Source organism: Cariama cristata, unplaced genomic scaffold (assembly GCF_000690535.1).
Source record: "Cariama cristata isolate BGI_N322 unplaced genomic scaffold, ASM69053v1 scaffold3955, whole genome shotgun sequence".
Classification (NCBI taxonomy): domain Eukaryota; kingdom Metazoa; phylum Chordata; class Aves; order Cariamiformes; family Cariamidae; genus Cariama; species Cariama cristata.
The window spans coordinates 37,677-46,757 of record NW_009615651.1 but is presented as its reverse complement, the minus strand read 5'-3'; the positions used below and the strand labels follow the sequence as shown (position 1 = coordinate 46,757).

The window sequence follows — 9,081 nt, the reverse complement described above, 5'->3', positions numbered from 1 at the left end:
GCAGAAAAGAATAGGGGACTATAAATCCTTTTTTTTTTTTTTTTTTTTTTTTTTTTTTTTCTCTTGGTCCAGAGCTGGGTCAGATATTTTTTCTGCCAGGAACAAAAATAATTCAGCCTGTCTGGAACTTGATAGCTCTTGTGAAGATAACTGCAGTGACAACTGTTTTTGAAGGGCAAAAATTTGTCCTGTCTTGAGTATTACAAATAGGTCTACACTTTAGGGGAAAAATGGTGTAGAAATAGCAACTCCATACTGGTTAAAGATGGGATATTGACGTCTATAATTTTCAAGGAATTACTCGGTAGAAGAATGGCTGAAATGTTTTGCACTCTGTATGACATTTAAATAATCACAATTCTCATAGACGTCCACTTGATTTGAAGTTGGCATTGTGGCCCAGCAAGCAGGGAAACTGTTGCAGATTGTTCAAGCTATTTGAGCAAACGCGGTTCGGTTTGGAGGCTGCTGGTTGGGTTGAGGATTGCAACCACAGTAAATAACAGCTCATTTCCACATCTTATTGAGCCAAGCTATGGGACTGCTTGGATTGGTTGTCCCCCAGGGAGAGGGAAAAACCAGAGAAAAGAAATTAGAATGACCTTGCACCACTGAAGCAATGGCTAGCGCTGGCGGGACAGCGCAGTGAGCACAGCCCCGTTGTGGCTGGTATTTTCATACCAGGAGGGTGGTATTTGTGGAAGAAAAGGGGAAAAAAAATAGATAATTTTACAAGAACGCTGAATTAAAATACAGATGATTTTGACCTTCACAGATGTTCCCCCACTTCTGTTGTAGTAAAGCAATGAATTCTTTTTTTCGAGAGGAGAAAAACAGTGTGTCTTAATTTATGCCCTTGACCTTTGTTTCTAGTTGAGATGTACAGTTATATACCACTGTAAGAATTCATCTGCTGGCAGTAGCATTTGAAATGTCAGAAAATTCACCATGATTAGTTAATCCCCTGAATGATTATTTTTCTGTTAGCTAACACCTAAGATCTGAGAGATTATTAAAAAAAGAGTATTTGCCTTATTCCATTGCCAGCTCAAACATTTAACAATTGACAGAAAGTTATTATGTGAAATTCTTCTATACATCACTTAAATCATTAGCTACATCATTTCAGAGTCGACAAACAGTGTAGTAACAAAACCTTCTTTTATAAAACACGTACATGATGGTTTTTAACGCTAAATGATATGAGCATACACTTCTGGCAATAAAATATATGATTTATTGCAAAGGTCAGTCATGTAGCTGTGGAGAGCTTGTATTTTAACTCAACATGCTGGCTTTGAATCATCATTTCTTTTCTGATAAACACTGATCTGCCATCCATTTGAAGCCATTTTCTCCTGTTTCTTCCTACTTTATTATTAGAGCTGGTGCAAAAGTATCATCCCAGTAGTGTGTGTGTTCCTGGATATTTTAATCACTGTGATTAGTTCACAAAGAATAGTGCTTGACTGCTTGTAGTTCAAGGCAGCCTATGTAGTTACCGCTCGGTGGTTTTTGGAAATTGCTAAACAAACTCGATTAAAAGGGAAGATAGGAGGGGGGCAGCCCCCCCCCCCATCTCCCCCAATTCTCTGGCGATCAGCAGATGCCAGGCAAAACATACCCAATTAGAAATATCACTCTAGGTTTCAGTGTTGTGATCTAATATTCAGCTTTCTCAGATTGACACCAGAGTTCAAACATTTTTCTAGATCTAGTTACCAAGGTTGAATAAAAGTGAGTGCTGACATTACTGTGTGACATACCGTGAGCCCTTTTATTGAATATTTAAGAGCTGTCTTTCTATACAGAAGGTGTTTAGGTTGATTTTTATAAATTCAAAGCTGTCTTCATTATTGCAAACATTTTGAATTCTCGTGATTGCATATGCTGTTTGAATGGAAAAGAAAATTACACTTTTTAAAAATAAGCACATATAGACTACCATGTATGTTCAGTACTCTTCGCAGTGGGCATTATTTTGCACGAGGCTAAACCATAAAACATAAATGCATAGTTAGGACTGACTTTGCTGTTAGAAGCTGGTAGCATGTGGGTTTTTTTTTTTTTCTGCTGCACTAGGCATATTCTGCTAACTACTGCTGTTCCTCTTACATCTTTTTGTCAAAATGGAAGGGTGCAGTTTTATATTACTTTAATTCATATATGTGTTTTCTTAAACTCAAGTGCAAAATGAAGTTTTGTGAGGAAGCAAATGCACATTTTGTAACACCAGCTGGTAGTGGCCTCTGGCTTTTATTATTTCTCTGGGTTTTTGTACTGTACAATAGAAAAGTCAGGTAAATGGGTCTTCTTATGTGATAAAAGTAAAAACATTAATAAATGTGCCAAAGCCTCACTTTAATTGAAATTGAAGCATATGTTGCAAGTATGTAAAATATGTCCCAGATGTTTGACCATGGCCAGTGTCTTTGCTTTCTCTGATTACCACAAGGCAGCTATTAGTCCTGTAACCTTTGGACTTAACAGTAAATGGGGTATTACATGGCACAGAACTGGAGCACCTGTTTTCCATTCAGTAAAGACCCCTGGCAGGCTTTACCTAAGCCTATCCATATGTTTTCACTTAGCAGATTGTTGGGCGATTATGAAAAGTGTCTTTCTTTAGAGCCAGCTTAGGTATTAGTCACTTGCTTACAGTGAAAGGGCAACTCTTTGGCTACTTGATGAGGTCCGTGTGGGCATGCAATGATGTAGGTTATGGGACATGTGATGGAGGGACGTTGCTCGACATCCTTAAATTGCAGAGTTACAGAAGTAATAAACTGAGGATGATGAATGCTCAAATGTATAGAATTAGTTAAAGTAATGCATTTTATTAATAACGGTGTGTAATACTGAGAGGAGTTTGACAAGGTAGATTTGCACTTACTGTATTTCCTAGTCTCATTCTAATCTTCTGGATTTTAGTAACTTTTCCCCCCCCTCTTGCTGCAATTAAGGTAGACAGGACTGTCAATTTAAGGACATAGGGTTTTGGGTTTTTTTACTGAAGAACATTAACTTTCATCTTCAGTTGCAATATGAGTAATAAACTAAAACAGCAAGTGTACTTCTTATTATATCAGTTACAAAGTGGTACTTAGCAGTGGAACACTTTTTTTCTAATTCTCTGTCATATTTTGTATTCAGGAACTGAAAAAGATGTTGTAGTTTGTTTGGCTCAGGCATTTGTCCTTAGTTTAATACTAGTTTTTCCAAGAAATAGCACTGGATTCTGCATTCCATATGTTCTGCACCGCTTGCTAAGCCTATGCCAACCACAGATTTACAGTTTAATCTGATTTCTGTCTGTCCTTTCCCCTTTTTTTTTTTTGGCTCCCTGCCAAACCCTGGCTTACACAATACCTTAGCAAATAAGGGTCAGTTAAATTACATGAAGTCAAGTCATCAACAAGCTATCAAAAGGATTTTTAGACAGTTATGTTATGATAATGTAGTGGTCAATATGCATAATCTATGTGTATAAGATTTTAGTTTGTCATTTAAGAAGTTCAGGTATGCTTTTCACATAGCTTGCTTCTTTGAGCAAGCTCCAGATAAGATTTCAGATAATCACAAAGAATTTCAGCTCAGCGTTTTGCGGGAAGCCCTCAGCGTGCCACAGAATCAGACCAGTGAGCAATGCTACTGTTGCAGATTTAAATGGAGAAAGATGCACGGTATAAGCACTATTTTATTTTACCTTTTTATTAACGGTAATACTATATTATTAATACAAAATAAGTCATTTGCACCTTTGGCTACTCTCTCTCTAGGCTTTCATTCTTTGAAAAATTCTTTGCAGTTCTCAGTCAATGTTATTATGTTTCAAGATAACTAGAAGCTTTTATAATGAAAGATAGCCGAGTCAAATTAAAATATGTTTTAAAGCTTTAAATGATCCCTGCTGAGAGGTACCAACTTTGTTTTCAAGCCAAGACACGTTCATAACCTGTCTCAGAAGCATGCCCTGCATTTTTACCAAGAGTAGACCATGAGGAGGAGGGACAATAACTCCGATGTAGCCTGTATTTTTATGTTCTATAAAAGAGAATATAATAATCTATTGAAGTGGCAGTTACTTCCTATAAAATAAATGGTGGAAAAACCATAAAGAAATAGGGAGTGAGTGGAGTGAAGGGAAAATTCCAGAACGAATAAATCCATAGGTTCACCTGTAGCTTGATTTCACCATTAAATTCTGCATGAACATAGCTCCTAAGTACTAACTGTAAATAAAAAACTAGCAGCTTCCAGTGAAAACTGTAGCTTCATATGAAGCCGCTGTCCCCTAAAAGCTTAGTTAGACCATGTGTACTTACCAACAAACCTACAACAGGGCAATCTAGAGTACATAGCTGCAGAAGCCAAACTTCTCAGTGCAGTTTTGTTTCAGCTCAGTTTAGTTATTCACATAGAGATGGTGATACGAGGTATGTGGTTTTTATCAAAATTGTACACCGTAGGAGGGATGATGGTGTAGACTGCTTCAACCCGTACGCTGGAATATCAGCTGATGTTGTTTCTGATCACTGGATCACCCCAGGGTCAGAGCCATGGAGTTGCTTTTGCTTGGTTGTACCTTGGATCATGTGGAGCCTTTGCACAGGAGCTTCCACAAAGGGCAGTTTTCATCCTGCCCTGTATTGGGACATCAGGTGGGCTTCGTGATCAAAGTGTGCCCCTTTGAAAACAGGTAACTTGGTCAGCGTTCTGAGAGGTTTACTTTTAACAAGATCAGGCTTCTTCATCCCGGTGCCGTCCTGAAATGCTATCAAAATTAGTGGAGTAAAATGGGTATTAGCGAGATCAGAATCTGAGATTTATATCTGAAGTTAGGCACTTGAGGAGGTGCATGTGTGTGAGAGAGTCCCTGGGGGACCGTGAGTCTATAAATTGGTGAATGAATTACACTCATCCGTGTACGTGGGTTTTTTTCACCTGTGACTAATATAGTGTGGGTAATGTTCCTCATTTATTAAGTAATCCAAGTATAATTCAATAAATTATTAAATCAAGTGAAGAATATGTCTTAATTGTGTTAGCTGTTTCAGAATGTGACATAATTTTGCCCTACATTTTTCCTCTACCCTTAATATTATTTCGTAATATAACTAAGCAAATTTAAATTCTTTGAGATCAAGCAAAGGTTTGTTTTCACCTAGCTCCTCAGAAAGTAACTTTATGGAACAGTGCGTAGTAAAAAGCTGTGTATGATCTTCTCTGTGACTCAGGGGAGAGAAATGATGAGTGTTGAAGGAAACAACCAAAAGGTTTTACTGCTGGTTTCTCTTTGAAACCTACCTAGGTGTGCAGGTTGGTTTACATCTTACCTCCAAAGGCATCCGTCTCTTATGTAGCTTCAGAAGTGGTAAGAATGGACCATTCCTCATTCTCTAACAGAATTCTTTAACGTTGCTTCACACAGAATCATGAGATCTGGGTTCTGTTTAAGCTGCTGCCATGAACAACTTGCGACTCTAAGCAAACCACGTAGTCAACTGATACATGAGTGTTTGCCAGCCGCTTGAATATTTCTTCAGGTTTATTCATAGCTCCCAATTTTAGCCTTCCATAGAAAAGCCCCAAACACATTTTAGAGAGATGCCCTTTGAACTTCTTCTACAGCAAAGTGTGGAGCCCATAATACAAAACGAAAGCAGAGACAGTAATGGGTAAGACACGACTTTGGAAGCCTGGTAGAAGAAAAGTGATGGTTGAGATGTGCTAGCATGAGGATGAGTGCTGCGTGGACCCAGTCCCTGGTGGGAGATGTGTGGCTGACACAGTGTATGTGAAAGAGAATGAAGGACTGGCAGAGATGATGCTGTGGGAGAAGACGATGCCCAGCAATGTGTCTCTCTGCAAAACGGATGCCATGTCATGGTCTGGGTTTTCAGCTGAGGTTCGGTGCGGAGGCTCACAGCACAGCACAACTGAAAAGCTACCTTTTAAGCTAGGTGTGTGCCTTTGACTTGACTGAAATGATTGTAAGAAGAATTGCAATCTCAGCTACAAAAATTTTGCCACGACAGTTGATCAGGCATTGCTGTGCTTTGTGGTGGAAGAGACAGGAATATGGGAAAATACATTGCAAGTTTTTGCAAACAATATGCATGTATTTTGTGTGCAGTTTGAAGTATCTGTGTGTCAGTAGAAGGTTTTGTATTGTTTACTTGATGTGTGGATCAGTGTTGAAATTGCTGGACAGATCACCCAGGCAAAATATAATCCTGACAAAATGAAAGAGGCACCCCCGCCCCAAAGAATTTAAGTGCAAAGCTCCTCGTCGAGGCGTGTGGTATGGAATTACAAAGTTGGCATTGTGCAGCGGCATCCCCAAGGACACAACGCAGCATGGTAGAGAGCAGAGTCTGCCGCTACTCAGGTTTCATCTGCTGGCAGATAGAGAGGTAAATTTGGCATGAATAAAGCTTGTGGACAAATAGTGCATATAACTAGCTTTATTCTACTTCCTTTTAATTTCGTTGCTATGAATTTTATGCATTTACTGATAACTGCTAGAAGAGCTCCAAAGGTGTGGCAGTCTACCAGGGCAGTTTGTCCTCTAAACGAATTACTGTGATTATCTGCTTCAGAGAGCTTTAAATACACTTCCAATCAGAAAAGGGAACTGGTTCCACCCATCCCAGCTGAAGTTTGTAGACATACAGCTCCTAGCTAGCAGATACCTGTAGATGCCTAGAGACTTTCCAATAGTTTTGTTACCAGGCATTTCCCTTCCACCGCCCTGCAGTATATGTGCCTTTTGGGGGAAAAAAGAGCTGTATTGGAATACTAATAGATCAGACAATGTCATCTCTGCTGAAAACAGCTTTGCCCACTTTCTGTTGGAATACAAGTTAAAGCAGCCCTTTGCTGCTTCGTTTTTGTAGCTGCTTGGTTTTGGTGTCTGTTGGCATCAGGTGTGCACCACACATGAATTGTGCATATTTTCCAGTACTCCCAGTCCAGCCTTAGAGACGTTTCTTTAATCACAGGAACTTTCCATTAAAACAGTTCTGTAGATTTTAAAGTGTAAGTGCAGGGAAGAATATATTGGTTTTCAGTGGGGAAGAAGTATATATTTTTGTTGGTATCTATCCTCCTGCTAGCAGAGACTTGAAAATAACCAGAGAGACAGGTGACTGCTATGTGAAGGATGAGGCTTTCCTAATTCCTGTGAAACTGTTATCTCTGTTTGGGCAGTTTTATGCAGCTTGGTGGGAGGTCTGGCCAGAGGAAGAGGCAGCAGTCTGCCAGACTTCAGTAGAAATTTGCTGAGGCCAAGTAGCTGATTTGTGAATTCCCACCTGTATCCTTGCAGAGCATCCTTCTGATGGGGCAGAGACCTGCCACAGCTGCTCCTGCCTGGTGTGGACTCATGAGAGGTCAAGCACTGGAACCAAGTGCTGGGAAGACCAATGGTTTTCCTGTGGATTTACTGACTTTGCTGTTGAGTTGCATGCCGAGGGTACAGGTCCTCACCCATGAGCCCGTGGGAGCAGCTCTGAGTTGATGAGCCTGTGGGAGCAAGAGCTGAAACAGGCAGAAAGAGAAGCAGACAGAAAGGAAAAAAAAAAAAAAAAAAAAAACAAAACCCAAGAAATGTAGAGAAGACTTAGGGAGCAGGGGTGGCTGGGTGTTGGGCAGGCTGGGATGTGGGGAAGGATGCCGAGATCTACATCAGGATAAGGTGAGGAGGCAAGGAGAGGCCGTGAAGCCCCGGGTGGAGGTGTGCTGGGGGAACAGGCGTGGATTGAGCACCCATGTAGGATGGTGCAGAGCTTACCTTAAATCTCATATATGTTAATTTTGGAGGAGTTGGCTTCACCATCTCAGTAGTGCTTTGAATGTATTCTTCGGTGTACAATTTAGACGGACTTAAAAATTAGAATTTATGGTGTATGGAAAAGCAATAAACATTTGGTTTAGCTCTCTGGCTTAGTATCAAATGTGACTTAAGGACTGGGGTGGTATCTGTGTTATCTGCACGATCAGCAAATGCATGTTTGACTGGTTTGGGAGCAGATGAGGTAATACGATAGGTTAACATACAGCTGTAGCAGTCTGATAATGCAGTGTTTCTACTGATTGTCTAACTGAGTAACTACACTGGGTATTAGGTTTGCTTGTCACAGTGCTTAGTGCCTGGGGTAGTTGAGCAAGTTACTTTTCCACTGAGTTGACCCCGAAGTCCCAGAGTCTTTCAATCAAACTCCTCAGATTTCATACACTGGCAATTCCTTTCCTTTTCTAATGGGCTATATTAAAGAAAATGTGTCACCTTTTGCACCATGTAATACTAAATCAGATCAGAATTCATGCACAATTATGTCAGTGGAAATCTAATATTACAGACCTGCTTATCTCGAGATAGCACATGGAAAAATAAACTTGCACAACTGACAGATTTACTTGATTCTAGAGAGAAGTTATTTGTAAGTAATTGAGCTGAGGAATGTATATGGATTATTTTCATAGGTCTCAAAAAACATATAAGAAAAATGGCTAATAAATATTTAAGTATTATTTCTTTCTTCTTTCCCTTTCTCCTATTTCCTTTACCTTTTTATCTTTTCTTGGCCTGCTCAAGTGCTAAAGTAACAAAGTCCAGGATCGGAAAAACAGATTTTATGTTAGCAAACTGTTTTTGTTCTGAAGGCTAACAAGTTTAGAAAAACAAAATGGACACCACTCATTTATGTAATGTCACAGATATCTAATGGCCTCTAGGTAACAGAGAGCTCTGAGAGAAAAGCATTCTATCAAAAAAGTATTGGTTTCTGTTTTTCTTTAACAGTGTGAAAAAGTCAGAACACCATTGCTAATCTGAAGCTTTCTTGCAATCAGAAATAGTAATTTAAGATCGATTACTCAGCAGATGTGCTTTTTAGTATTCTACACAAAAGAACAGTGCAATTCCTCCTACCTTCAGCATATACATCAGTGCGTTGTTCTGTCTTTAATGTATCGTATCAGCTATAATTTAAAATTAAATATGGAAAAGATGGATTTTGGCCTTTAATTACTTTTTGATTAAAATTTTAAATACCAATAGGGAAAAAATAGATAAAA

General features: G+C 39.3%; 1 protein-coding gene across 1 annotated transcript in view; it reads left to right on the top strand.

Annotated features, from left to right (window-relative positions):
- Positions 1–9,081, top strand: part of MCTP1 (multiple C2 domains, transmembrane 1) — a 131,148-nt gene that overhangs the window by 93,461 nt on the left and 28,606 nt on the right. The window lies entirely within an intron of this gene.